We start from the raw sequence: 14,013 nt of genomic DNA, 5'->3' as shown, positions 1-14,013 counted from the left end.
AAACAAGAAACATCTGATACTTGCACAGTTACATAAAAAGATATGCTTTTTTATGTATACCAAACTAATTTTTGAATTCGACATGAAAGGGGGCAAAGCCAGGAACTTTTCAGCACCCCCTCGTATAATTTAAAGAGTGAGGTTAAACGTCCCGAAGCGACTCATGGTCTATGATCTAGGACGCCTTAGTGGAGGGGTACGGATTAATTTAAACCACCTGGAGTTCTTTAACGTGCACTGACGTCACACAGCAAACGGGCGGTTTTGTGTTTCGTTCCCGTCAAAATACCACTAGGGGCGAAATGCCATATGCCCGTGAATATAGGTATATGTATGCACTGTACGATGTCAGTGCAGAGATGGTCGAAATTAATCCGCACCCTGCACTGCAGCGTCTCTCCTGGCTGTGTCACTTCGAGACGTTAAACCCCATATACCATACCATACCATACCATACCATACCATACCATACCATACCATACCATACCATACCATACCATACCATACCATACCATACAGAAACTGTGGTACAATACACGGTGAAGCAAGCGGCCGCGGTAGCTCAGTGGTTATGGAGTTCGGCTGCTGCCCCGAAAGACGCGAGTTCGATCCCGGCCGCAGCGGTGGCATTTTGACGGAGGCGAAATGCTATAGAGGCCTGTGTGCCGTGCGATGTCAGTGCACGTTAAATAACCCCAGGTGGTCGAAATTTCCGGAGCCCTTCACTACGGCGTCCCTCATAGCCTGAGTCGCTATGGGACGTTAAACCCCTTCAAATCAAATCACACTAAACCGCACACTAAGCCATACCATACTAAACCATACTAATACTAATACCATACCATACTATACCGTATTTATTTGAGTGCCCATATGCACGGCATGACTCCGTGGGCAACAAATTAAAATATAAAGTCTTAAACAAGGCATTTATAAAAACAAATATTAGTTTGGCGCAGTTATTTCACCTTTCTGACCACTTCTCTTGCTTCTTTCGATGGAAATGTTCCGTCCTAGAGCTCTTTTTAGCGGACAAAACAAATAAACAAAAAAAGGGCGTAAGCACATCAAAACCTGTGTCGAAACAAGGGCTTATTTTGAGCAAAACGCTTTTTATTTTATTTTGTTTTTTTCCCCTGCCCTCTCCGGCAAAAGACAAAGGCCGCGGCAGCGCGGACGAGGCCGTGCAAACAAGGGCGGCGCGCGCTGACGGCCCTTGACTTTCACGGGGACCAGGAAGTGCTTCCTGTTTGCTGTTTTCATTCGGTGAGCGTGTGCGACAGCGTTGCGGAATTGTTTTCCAGGCCATGCACGTGCAAAGAAACACAAGGCGCCAAAGCGCAGTCTTCTCGTCTCGTGCGCGGAAGGAAGGGAGATGCCGGTATGGGGAGAAAAAAAAAAACTCGGGAGGAAAATGACGTCATGCTGCCGGCCTTCACAAGCCTAACTCCCAAGAATCTGTTCCTTCTCCCCTTCAACTCTATCACACGATGACAAGGACCAATCATCAATTTAACTCCCACCTGTCACAGTGGGCAGGCTGTGATGACATCACAAGGTCACGTGACATCTGTCGACCAATCAGGGCACCTATCTGAGCAGGTTGTGAAGGCAGCACAAAGTCATGTGACCTCTCTGGACCAATCAGAGTACCCCAACTGGGCAGATTGTGAAGACACAAGTTCACGTGACATCTCTCGACCAATCAGGGTACCCCATCTGGGCAGATTGTGAAGACACAAGTTCACGTGACATCTCTCGACAAATCAGGGTACCCCATCTGGGTAGATTGTGAAGACATATCACAAAGTCATGTGACCTCTCTCGACCAATCAGAGTACTCCACCTGGGCAGATTGTGAAGACACAAGTTCACGTGACATCTCTCGACAAATCAGGATACCCCATCTGGGCAGGGTGTGATGACGCCACGAGGTCAGGGGACCTCTCTCGACCAATAAGCGAATTTCGTGACAACGAACAACGGATCTTGCTCCTGACCTGAACTCTGATATTGATTCGCATTAATAAAACCCACAGTCGACTTCCTCCTTTAGCTTTAATGACTGCAGTGACATCAGACATCGCTCCTGTTGAGCGTCTGAAGTGACGTCATCGATCTAGAGCGCTGGCAGTGCCGTCGGACGGGGACGGCGGAAAAACTAAAGCTTTTCGATAGAGAAAATTTCCCGGCGTTTTCTTATTCTAAGGGGGTTAAGTATCAGAAAATTACTAACCCGGAAAATTTGCGAACGACAGCATAGGAAGCTGGGAGGACTTCTTTCGGGCAACTTAGCGCCAGCTCAAGATGCTCACTTACTCAGGCAACGGAGGGATGTAGCTACAGATCTTGCCAACGCGACACAGGTCACCACACCCACGTTGACGCTCTCGCGATCGTATCGAAATCCGAAAGCCGTAAGGAATGAGTACTATCTTCCAACAGTACTCTGCACAGTACGCTGTAGGTGTCGCTTGTCTGGATCCCACCGAGCTCTGCCCCACCACACAGCTTAGCGACTGCTCTTGCAGCGTGAGTAGCGGCCAGAATACCATAAATTCCGGTACACAGCCTGCGGACTACACACGCGTAAAAGTTAAAATGTTTGGATTTGCAGGTTATCTACAGGCGCGGTCTAAAGAGAATTTTTTTCCAATATCGCCCAATACAGCATAAAATGTCCGACGCGATTATATGTGTGCCGGGTGGTGACAATCTGGTATTTTTTTTTTTTTCAGGCAAAATTGAACCTTGCGTACTTTACGGTGGGTGCAGACTATATATCGGAAATTACAGTACTTTCTTCAAAGATTGCTCCCTAAGTCCCGTACCTGCTCAGGTTTAGCCGCAACGAAGTGATATTAAAACATGCATGGGCTGCATATAGCTGCGTCGTCGCTATCTGTGACGAGCATGGTGGTCATTGCGTGCGTATTTTATACTGCGCTATAGTAATTTTAGCCAAGCTACGAACGGCCAATTTTGACAGTGCTCGCTCGACGAGCATGGGGAGGTTCGTTGCAGGTTCGTTTTTGACCTCACCGCGCTAAAGCGTCCGTCGGTTTCTATTTTTACTTTTATTCTCTCTGTTGACACCTCAAGTTAAGGACAACGCAGCGGGCTATAGAAAGAAAAATTATAGATGTAACGTTAAGAGACCGGAAGTGGGCGGAGTGGATGAGGGAACAAACGCGGGTTGATGACGTCCTAGTCGAAATCAGGAGGAAGAAATGGGCTTGGGCAGGGCATTTAACGCGAAGGCAAGATAACCGCTGGTCCGTAAGGGTAACGGAGCGGATTCCAAGAGAAGGCAAGCATAGCAGGGGGCGGCAGAAAGTTAGGTGGGCGGATGAGATAAAGAAGTTTGCGAGGATACAGTGGCCGCAGTTGGCAAAGTATAGGTTTAATTAGAGAGACATGGGAGAGGCGTTTGTCCTGCAGTGGGCATAGTTAGGCTGCTGATGATCCTCATTAGCACGAATTCAAGATGAGCGCTTCTACCTTACTTGGCTGCCACGGCGTGGCACATGGCTTTAAAGATTCAAAAATAGAGCTCTGACGTCATCCGTGACCTAAGAAAGTGAATGACCGAGCAGTTGCAGAACAGAACGTGATAGACCGTTATGCTTAGCGGCTGGACGCTGTCCCGAATTGAATTCCTGGAAATGCCACGGTCTTGGTGACGTCATCCCTACTCGGCGAGTGCTGTGGTCGCAACGGTCACTTTCCTCTCTTGCCGAACACCTCACCTAAAGATCAAAGAACACAAGCAGGGCAGAGTCGGAAACAATGACCACCGCTCAGCAGCGATCTATCGTCGAGTGCGAACCTCGAAGTGAGGGCGAAAAAACCACGAAGCACCTACACACACACACAAAAAAAAAAACCTGCACTACAGTTGCACACAACATCGCTGAGGCGACCGATAAGTTGTTCAGAGAAAGCAGTGAAGCGCAGGAGAGACACTTCAGCATCTTTTTGTTCACCTGCAGTGGTCTCAATAAACGCAAGAGTGGGCGCTACTCGAGAGAAGACTGATAAGAAAAAGCTTGCTGGACAAGTCAGGCGCCTGTCGATGCTCCTTCAATGCAGTCGCCACTTATTTGCGCTGATAGTATACTGATAGGATGACGCCTACAAGCCAACGCTCACGGCAAGCAGCCGCGCAGGGCAAGGTACTGAGGTGTCTTCCTACTGGATTCAGTTGTACAGACAGCTCTAATACAAGAGCGAGCAGTCGGCTTGTACATAAAAACCAATTCTATTGGTAATTCTGCAGTAAGGTCAGAAATGTCTCATTATCTTGAAGCGTCCAGAATAAACACTAATTAGAAAACAGGGCAAAGTGTGCTTGTACTTAACGACTAATCATTTGTTGAATGCTCATACCGTGTTCACTTTTATGTTGATGCTGGCTGTACATGATTTACCAAGACACTGTATTGCCAGACCACGTTTACCGCACTTCTCATGAAAAGCTTTTGTGCATTCAAAAAGGCTCACGAAGACAGCAACAAAATTTATTTTCTTGCCATTCGCCCGCCTTTTTTTTAACTCGATAGCATTGAAGACCGCGTTGTCCAGAAAATCCGGTGTCGGCGTGGTCGGTGCTGTCGGCGTTGTGAGCGAAAAATCACAAGCATGACTCTGGCAGGTGGTGCCCTGAGAGCAACCTAGGGGACAGGTGGGCCACTTATGTCACGTGACCTTGCGACGTCATCACAACATTCCCATCGGATAGTGAGCAAACTGCCCACCGTGGCAGGTGGCCGTTAAATTAATTATTGGTCGCCTGGGAAGAGCAACCTGGGCCGCTCAAGGTCCACCGCTGGGGGCACCTGCCATCACAGGGTAGTTGCGCATCTGCTAACCGCTGCACCACTGCGTCAGGAGGGGCATGCGGACTCTCAGGTATCTATGAATGTAAAGTAGAGAATGACCTTCTGCATATATATGAATTTACCTATCACGCTATCGCGTCGTATACCTTGTATAAAGTTTAAGTGCCCCTGGAATTTTTTTAAATATTTATTTTTCTTCGTTAACCACACAGCTTTCTTCTCTATACTGACTGACAATTAGAAGGGTGGCGAATCACGGAATAAAGCGTTTATGAGTTATGATTGATTTCATTTATGATGAAAGGAACGGCAGTGGCACGTGCGCATGGTAACGGCATATCGGGACTATATATATATATATACAGTCCCGATGTGCCGTTACAATACGCACGTGCCCCGAAAAATGACGCAAGGCTCTCCGGAGTGTAGTGGAAGCCTCGAGTTGTGTTCGCACTGTGCAGAAGCCATTCCACGAGGTATCAACGCCACTCTCTCGCTGATATGTCATATCTCGCGGGTGCTCAACAAGGCAGTTTTACATATCACTCAAGGGAAGCACGGACACCTGCATGCACATCACAGAAACGCTGTATTAGCGATTTTACAGTGAATCAACGTGCGCGCTACCATACTACTCCAAATCAGTAGCCATAGTTCATTAGACATAACCATAAAAGCACACATTAATTTTATTTCGCACTCTTCATCGCCAAGTTCCCAATGCCAAATGGCAGAGGTGCAGGACAAACGGATACTGGAGTGACGATAAAGAAAACACAGCGCCAATTTTTAAGCGTATAGCATACGCTCAATGTTTATAGGGTCGACAGCTGAGAAATGTGGCGATATAGCAGTTTTCGTTTTCAGGATATGCCTAGATAAGCGAACGGCTTTTAAAACAGTACTGCTCAAGACAGCTATCAGCCAAACGTATTCCTTATCTTAGAGTACCGGTAGTGAGGCCTGGAGACTTGTTTGGTTTCAACATCATCGGAAATGACTTCTCATGTGCGGAAACCGTCTCTGGACGACGCTCTTAAACACGTAGCACAAGCGGCTACCAATCAGAATACCTTGGTCAAAAGACTGTGGATACCAATTTGTTTCTCTGCTGCAAGTGGTCATGTGCACTGGATTGCTAACCATCTTCTTTCATGATTTTTCCTTTTCGAAGCGGTAGATCAGACTTTTATATATATATATTTTTTTTTTGCTTAACAAGTGACTGTTATGTGCCTTTTCTTTTATGGTGAATCTATAAGCGCGAAAGACAGGGACGACAAAGGAGACAAAAAAAGACCGCGCTTGTTTTGTCGCCTTTGTCGTCCCTGTCTTTCGCGCCGGTTGATTCACCATGACACCGTACCAACTTGCCCAAGTTTCTATCCTTCTGCCTTTTCTGTTTGCTCCAACTGTACGTGGTTTGTGGGGGTTCTGTGGGGTTCAAAAAGGTTTCCGAAACATTTAATCTCCTGGCTGTTAGCTCTTCCTTAGAATGCCGATTCGGCTTCTCCAGAAAACCGGTGACAAAATATTATGATATAGTATTTACAGCCCCTACTCCTGTACCAGCAGCCCTGCCTAGGGTTTATCGACACCAGTGCCCAACAGCGAGTTAAACGGACGCATGTTCATTCCGCCACAAAAACATCACACGTAGACCTTTCCCGCCAAGACGTGGCTTCGCGCCAAAGGGACGTTTCAGCCACGGTTGGTGAACCGCCGCCTGTTTAAGCACCCACTGACCACTGATGCCATGATTCCGTGTGCTTGCGGAACATAGTTCAGCGGACTCATAATATGAACATTGAGATCACGCCCCAGACTATTAGATTACTGCCTGTAGTGGAAGGCTGCAGGTTTCCGCATTTGTGCTGGTGGGGCTGCTTCGTCTATGGAAAAGCCTCACGATGGATCGACACGCAGAACCACGGCGTTCAGGCAGTCTCTGTTCAAAGAATAGTCCAGACGCAAGACCAATATCCTGACTGGTTGGCCTTTCTGGACGTGTGTGTATTCCAGAATTTGGATGTGCGGGAGGAGTGAGGCGTAGTAGAACGTGTGACTGGATCGCGAAATTCGACCCGGTTATGTAGGGCAGAATTTGGATCAGTGAGGTTATTTTTTCATGCAAAAATATTTAAAAAGCTGCGGCCATGGCCGACCGGGAAACGAAGCTATACTCAGCTGACGCTAGTTCGAATCCCGCCCGAGGCTGATACATGGGCGAGTCGTTTTTTTCTTCTTTTGTATACCATTCAGAGGGAAAATGTGGCAATGCTTCGGATAAGTTCTGCTTCGTGTGCGACCTCAGTGCTGGCGCCATGTGCAGCTTCAGGCTAATTTTCTTGGTCGGCCTCGAGTTCGCCGCGAGTCCCGCCCTTACAAAAAAAGTTTTAGATAGTCTATAGAGTGTCTATAAACTTCTGTTTATAAAGTCTATATACTGTTCTATAGAAAAATCCCAGAGAACAGTCTATAGGCAATACAAATGTCATAGACAGTCTATAGACAAGCTATAGATTTATGGCCGTACACTTTTAGTAGACTTTTGTCTATAGACAGTCTATAGACTATCAATAGGCAAAAAGAAATATCTATAGGAAGTCAACAGGGTCAATAAGATGTCTATAGACTGTCTATAGACCACTTTTATAAGGTCGGGACGATGGTAGCTTGCATTCCCCGATTAAGGGAGCTGAAAGCCGTTCACGCTTGATACACTCAGTCGTGGAAAGAGAAGCTTGATTAGTAAGCAGCGACCCGATCTCACACGGAATTTCGACTACGACTATGTACATCCGCATCTCAAAACGCTTCCGCAACAGCAATTTCCCAGGGCCATGCACGGGCAAACCGCGGCCGAAGGCTGGCAAAGTCGGCAATGCATTGGCGGTACCCGCTGGCCCGAAGCCGACTGCAGACAAATCGCCAGTCTAAAGCCAGTGCCAATCCCCAAGCTCGGGCGAAGCTGGGCGGCCGAGCTCGGCCTTACGAGTTTTGGTCTCGGCCAGATTGCTCGCGCCAACCTTTGGCCGATCACAGTTTTGCCACTTGGGTGTGGAGGTTGCGATAATGGTTTCCACGAGAGCTCAACAAACCACAGTCCATATTGTCGGGGGCACATGTTTCCGCAAGCGTCGACAGATAACACATTGTGTGAACCCCGGAAGCCTGTAAGTAGGCATCCTGATTCATACAAAACGTCCCAGGTTGCTTCTCACGCGGAAGCCTCATGACGAAACACACCGGGGGACCCGAGTGCTCAAAAAGATGACTGCAACTGCTGCTGCTAACAAACTTTGTCGTTTTCCTTTATTTTCTCTCACGCATTCCTAACCTTAGATGTTCTATGTCCAACATCCGTTTTTCACGCATTTTTTTCACCGCCGACCGTGCCACAGCGCGGCTGTCACGCGAGAAATCGTCCGGAAACACATTGACGCCTGGCTGTCTGCGTCAGAACGCCTCCAGCAACTCATTTCCACTCTCACGCGACTCAGCCGCTTTCCAAAGCGCTCTATGCGGACTTCGCCGTGGGGCGGACTTGTTTTGCGCCCGGTGACACGCCTCCTTCGTTATTGGGTGTGGACCACGTGTTCTAAACAGGAGAAACAAGTCGTGACAACGGCGACTACGTGTTGTTCCCGCCCGCAAACAATGGTTGCACGGCTGAAAACGACGAGTTAAAAACATGTCGTGCTCTGTCGCGCCATCATGCGCTCAGCTTTTCTTAGCAGGGTAGACGCACACTGTTGCTCAAAGTTGGGCCTGTAGGTTTAGAACTTTACTTTGGCAACGGCAGCAAACAATAGCTGCGTGTGCGGAAACGGTTTAAAAACATGTGTACCCTGTTACACGCCTTTGATGTATTTGTGGTTGCTCCCAGGACGAACTCCTAGACAAAAGTCTAAACGCTGAGCCTATATACAACTAAAACTCTTCAGTAATTTTTTTCAACCAAACAATTTATTACTGGTGATAAATTTTTCACTCCACTTCTCCGACGGTTGCCGAAGCAGTCAATTTAAAAGTACAGTCTTTGTCTAAAATTATACAGCCCAAGGCGTTTTCTTCCAAGCCGTGTAGCGGGACCGTTAAGCATATCTGACAGTCCTAAGCTTGGGAGCGTTGAGGACTTTAGTTCCTCATGCCTTCGTGAGATTAGGGCATGAAAGTGGAGCCGCGCTGTAGGGCTCAGAAGCAGACCCCTTGGGCTGTATACTTTCGACAAAGACTGTACGTGCAGATAGTGGCATTGTGAAGAACATATTATGAGCATTCAATCGGCGATTACCACATAAGTATACTTATGCGGTAATATGAGCGATAAGCGGATTTGTTTGCTTATATGCAGGAAAACAAATAAAAATTGCTCTTCTGCACAGACCGACTGCTCTATTTCAAATTTCAGCAACTTGTACAGCCGGCCAAATCTTTAGATGGTGTGCGCGACGGCGGCTTTTTCTGTGCTCCTGCGCTTTGGGATGAAGCAAACTTGCCGAAAGCTCGATATTAAGCACGGACTTAGTGAGTCTTTGCTTAAATTTGATAATTTCGCAAGTTTGCTCCCTCATAAGCTACAGGAGCCCGGAAAACGCGGCCGTCACGCACGCCAGCTAAAGATTTGGCCGGCTGTACATCGGTGAGTATACCATGGACACAAACTAACGGCCCACAGAATACGCCTCGCATTTCTTATTTCAGCACCGCTGTATAACAAGGGTGGTACATTTTTTGCGACTGGTTTTGTTTTCCTTCAGACGGTCCACCTTCGGAACCGCTGAATTTCAAATCCACCTCCCACTTCCTGATACAATTCACAGCACGTTTTTACAGTGTGACAAACACAGTCACTGCGTTCGGTAAGGCGAGTAACTAAGAGCACAACACAGCTCTTGGAAGGGGTTTGCAAAAAAAAAAAAAAAAAGATACCCTTATGCGCGGTTGCCACTGCGCGGCGCAAAGTTTTAGTGAAAGCTGTTTGTAGTGGTGAATATAAAGTCGTCTATTCGTTATTATTATACCCCATATCACAAGTCATTTGCAGCGCTGTGAAGGCTGTGACGACCTGAGGGAATCAGAGCAGCACATGCTGTAAAACGTGTTCCTACGCGCCCCTCATCGCGCGACTGGTGGCTCCATCCCTGGGAAGAAAAGAGCACCAGTTTTCAGCTTCTGCTCGCAACAGACTCGGTCGACTCGGCGGATGCCATATTTACGAATGGCTGTGCACCACTTCGCAGCAGGGCTATGCAGTGCTGTGTCCGTACGGACTTTCTCTGCTATATAACAACTAAATTAAACGCTCGCTGTACTTTAAAAACACCGCCTTTTCAGTTAGCAATAACTGTTTGAAAAATAGTCACTGACGTCCGGTGCCGAAAGATTCGCTGAGTGGTCGAGAGAACTCACGTGACCTTGCAACGTCATCACAACCTGCCTACCGTGGCAGGTGGCAATCTGGGCACCGTTTTGTGAGCAACCTGCCCACCGTGGCAGGTGGCAATTAAATGTTAACGATTGGTCCAGAGAAGTCACCTGACCTTGTGACGTCGTCACAACCTGCCCATCCGGTTGTGAGCAACCTAGCCTCCAGACAGCAACGAAGATAGCGAACCGAATTCAAAAGCTGAGAAAAATGTGATATATGCAAATGTCGGCACCGTCACAGCATAGAGGATGCCTGCAACTGTAACTAGCAGTTCGAATATGGCGACTGATGGACCGACAACTGCAAAGAGACTGGCGCATACACACACACAAGTCGCAACAGAAGCTGCGACAGATGTGAAATACGAGGTCTGTTAGAAAAGTATCCGACTTTATTTTTTTTTTGCGAACACCTGTTGGATATGAAACAAGCGCGCTTACAGCAGCCGACCTTGAACCCTCGTGCGCATGCACGAATTTTTTCCCGCCTGCCGATAGCGTCAGTCGCTGGGAAGCAGCGTTTGAGTGAGGCAGTGCGCAGTGCTCTCGTCGGTTTTTTGTTGCAAGGAAAATGGCGGAGCGAGAGGAGCAGCGCTACTACCTCAAATTTTGCCAGAAACTTGGCGAGAGCCAAGTGGAAACCATTCGAAATGTTCACACGGCTTTCGGTGATGCTGTGAGCAGCACACAGATTAAGCAGTGGTGCAACTGGTTTAAAGACGGCCGCACATCTGTGGAGAGAGAGCCACGCTCCGGTCGGCCATCAACTTGCCGAAATGACCAGGTAATTGCCGAAGTGAACGCTGTGGTGATGCGGGACTGCTGTGTGACTATCCGAGAAATTGCGGAAGATGTGGACATCAGCAATTTTTCTGCACATGCCATTATCACCGAAGATTTGGCCATGGAGAGAGTTGCGGCGAAATTCGTGCCGAAGCTGCTGACGGTGGAGAAAAAGCAGCTTCATGTTGAAGTCTCACAGGAGATGCTGGATTCCACAAACAGTTACCCTGACTTCACCGACGCCGTAATCACTAGTGACGAGTCTTGGGTGTACGGGCACGACCCGCAAACCAAATCCCAGTCGTCACAGAGGACGCATTCCACGTCACCAAGACCAAAGAAGGCCCGCCAAGTGCGCAGCAATGTCAAAGTGATGCTGACTGCTTTTTTGACTCCCTCTGTGTGGCACACCACGAGTACGCACCCCACAGGATCAAAGAATGACTAAAGAGTACTACAGGTATCTCCTCCATCGCCTACGTGGTGCTGTGCGGCGCAAGAGACCGGAATTGAGGTCAAGAAATTGGCGCATCCCTCGCGGCATTGCTCCTGCACATTCCTCGCAATTGATTCAGACTTTCCTGGCGAGAAACCAGACTACTGTAGTTCAACAGGCTCCTTACTCTCCTGATATGTCCCCCTACGACTTCTGGCTGTTTCCTAAAATCAAGAGGCCATTGAAAGGAGCGCAATTTCAGAAAAGAAAGGACATTATGGCTGCAACGACAGCAGAGCTAAATTCCATTCCGAAAAGGGCCTTTTCGAATACTTCCAACAATGGCAGCACCGCTGGGAGATGTATATGGAGTCCCAAGGAGACTACTTTGAAGGTGATTAGGTTTCTAACGCTCCAGTTATGCCAGTTTTTTTTCTTCGGCCAAAGGTCGGATACTTTTCTAACAGACCTCGTATAATGCCAACGCATTGCACTGCGTCCTCAAAGATTTTTTTTTTTTTTTTTGACATCGTCCGCCAATTCGCGCAAATTAGCAGCGATCGACAATTTTTTTTTCTTTTGTCACTAACAATGTTTCCATTTTCTTTTCGGACACCGCCCCCGAGGAAAGACCCCGGGGAAAGTCATGAGCACACGCAGAAATATCCCGCGCAATTATAACTCTGATAAATCTCGTACTTCCCGATGCAGTTACCAGGTTTTCGATGCAGAAGCTAAGCCCGCGAGACTCGACACGTGTAAATGGTTACCTTATAAAAATGGCTTATAGACAGTCTATAGAGTTCTTCTGTTGCCTTCCTATAGATATTTCTTTTTTCTATTCATAGTCTACAGAGTTTTCACCGACAAGTCTATTGAAAGTGTACGGCCATAAATCTACAGATTGTCTATATACTGTCTACAGCATTTTTATTGCCTACAGACTGTTCGAATCTATAGACTTTATACACAGAAGTCTATGGAGTTTATACACTAAAAAAAATTTTCGTACGGGGTGGACCCAACTTTTAATGCATCTGAGTCCGTGCGCAGACCCGGGCACGAAACTTTTTACATCAGCGTTCTTTATTTCCTTCCTTTCGATCTCTCTCTTCCCCGACGTTGCGGCGCGGTTCGAGGGGTCGCCACCGGCGCGCCACCATCGCGTGCAGAGCGCGCGAGAATGCATGCAGCAGACCGGCCGAACTCGTGGCGACCTTGGCGCTCGGACGACCTCGCCTCCAGCGAAAGCGAGCAGCTTTCTCCCTCTCCACTATTCCGCTTTTTTCTTACTTTCCCTCTCTTTCTCGCCTTTTCACTGGACTCCGCATGGCCTGTCACATCCGGCCAGGACGGAGACCCTCTCACTCCACGTGATGCGTGCAACGCACGCACGCACATGAAATACACGCGTGCGCAGGTCACGCGAGACGCGTAATACGTGCGACATATACAAATCACGAGGGCCATTGTAAAGTGTATACACGCCGGGGTTTAACAAAATATAGAAGAATTAAGGCACCGCGTTCAGTGCAGACGGATGCGGCGACGATGCATCCCCCCCCCCCCCCCCTCTCCCCCAAAGAGAAACCTAACCATTCATATTTTTCGCAAATGCTCCCACGCACCTATGTACGAAGCATGCAGTGCAAGAGATTGGATTTTAATCAAGTCGTGTATAGTCAGGCCAATGTAGCATCCGTGAAAGTTCGAAACTTCGGAGCGGTGAAGAAGGGAGTTCCTTTCAGCTTGTAGATATATATGGAAACTAGTCCCACTGTACAACCCAGAAGCAAACTCGGTGGGCTCTACATCGTCGCACCTCATCGTCTTTTACGTACCTTCGAACTCCCCGAAACTACGTTAACTATGTTAATTAAAAAGCATATTCATGCATTTTAGTTAATTAGCTACCTAGTTAGATTGATTTGTTCACGTTCACCGCGGCTAAGAGTGTTTTTCAGAAAATACTTTTTTTCTATCTGGAACTCCCTACTTTTAGGATATTTTTAAGAGAGAAAAAGTAATTTAACGAAAGGAAAGATGGAGAGGTCGGCCAGCGAGGATATCTTTAAAGTGTTCATTAAAACACCTGGTGTATTAAGTTTATTACAGCAGTGCCTGACTGTAGTCTTCCTTGAGTAATGCAGGCTTCTATGTTCGGCTCCACTTCCGTAAAAGCGTGGAATTCTCATAATTTCAATTCCCCTGTAAAAATATTGGCACAAAGAAGAGCGAAGGAACTTCGCATCGCAACGAATTGGATGCGAAACCAACTGACACCATTGGTCCAGTGGTGTCCGAAAATCAATGGGTGTAAATTAAAATTCCCCAACTTTTTTTTCTCTCTATTTTTTTTTTTTTTAACTGGGCAGGTGGGGGTCACTAGGTGCTGCAAGAAATAGAGTAAACGTTTTAAAGCATTGCTCCATCGATGGGGTGTCTCTAGTGACTCGAGCACAGGTGGACGGGGAAATAGAGGGAAAGAGAGAAAGCGGCTGGCAGCTTGTTTTACGCATC

The sequence above is a fragment of the Amblyomma mixtum genome, chromosome 1 (assembly GCF_055824585.1).
Source record: "Amblyomma mixtum isolate Tamu chromosome 1, ASM5582458v1, whole genome shotgun sequence".
Taxonomy (NCBI): Eukaryota; Metazoa; Arthropoda; class Arachnida; order Ixodida; family Ixodidae; genus Amblyomma; species Amblyomma mixtum.
This window is presented reverse-complemented; position numbering follows the sequence as displayed.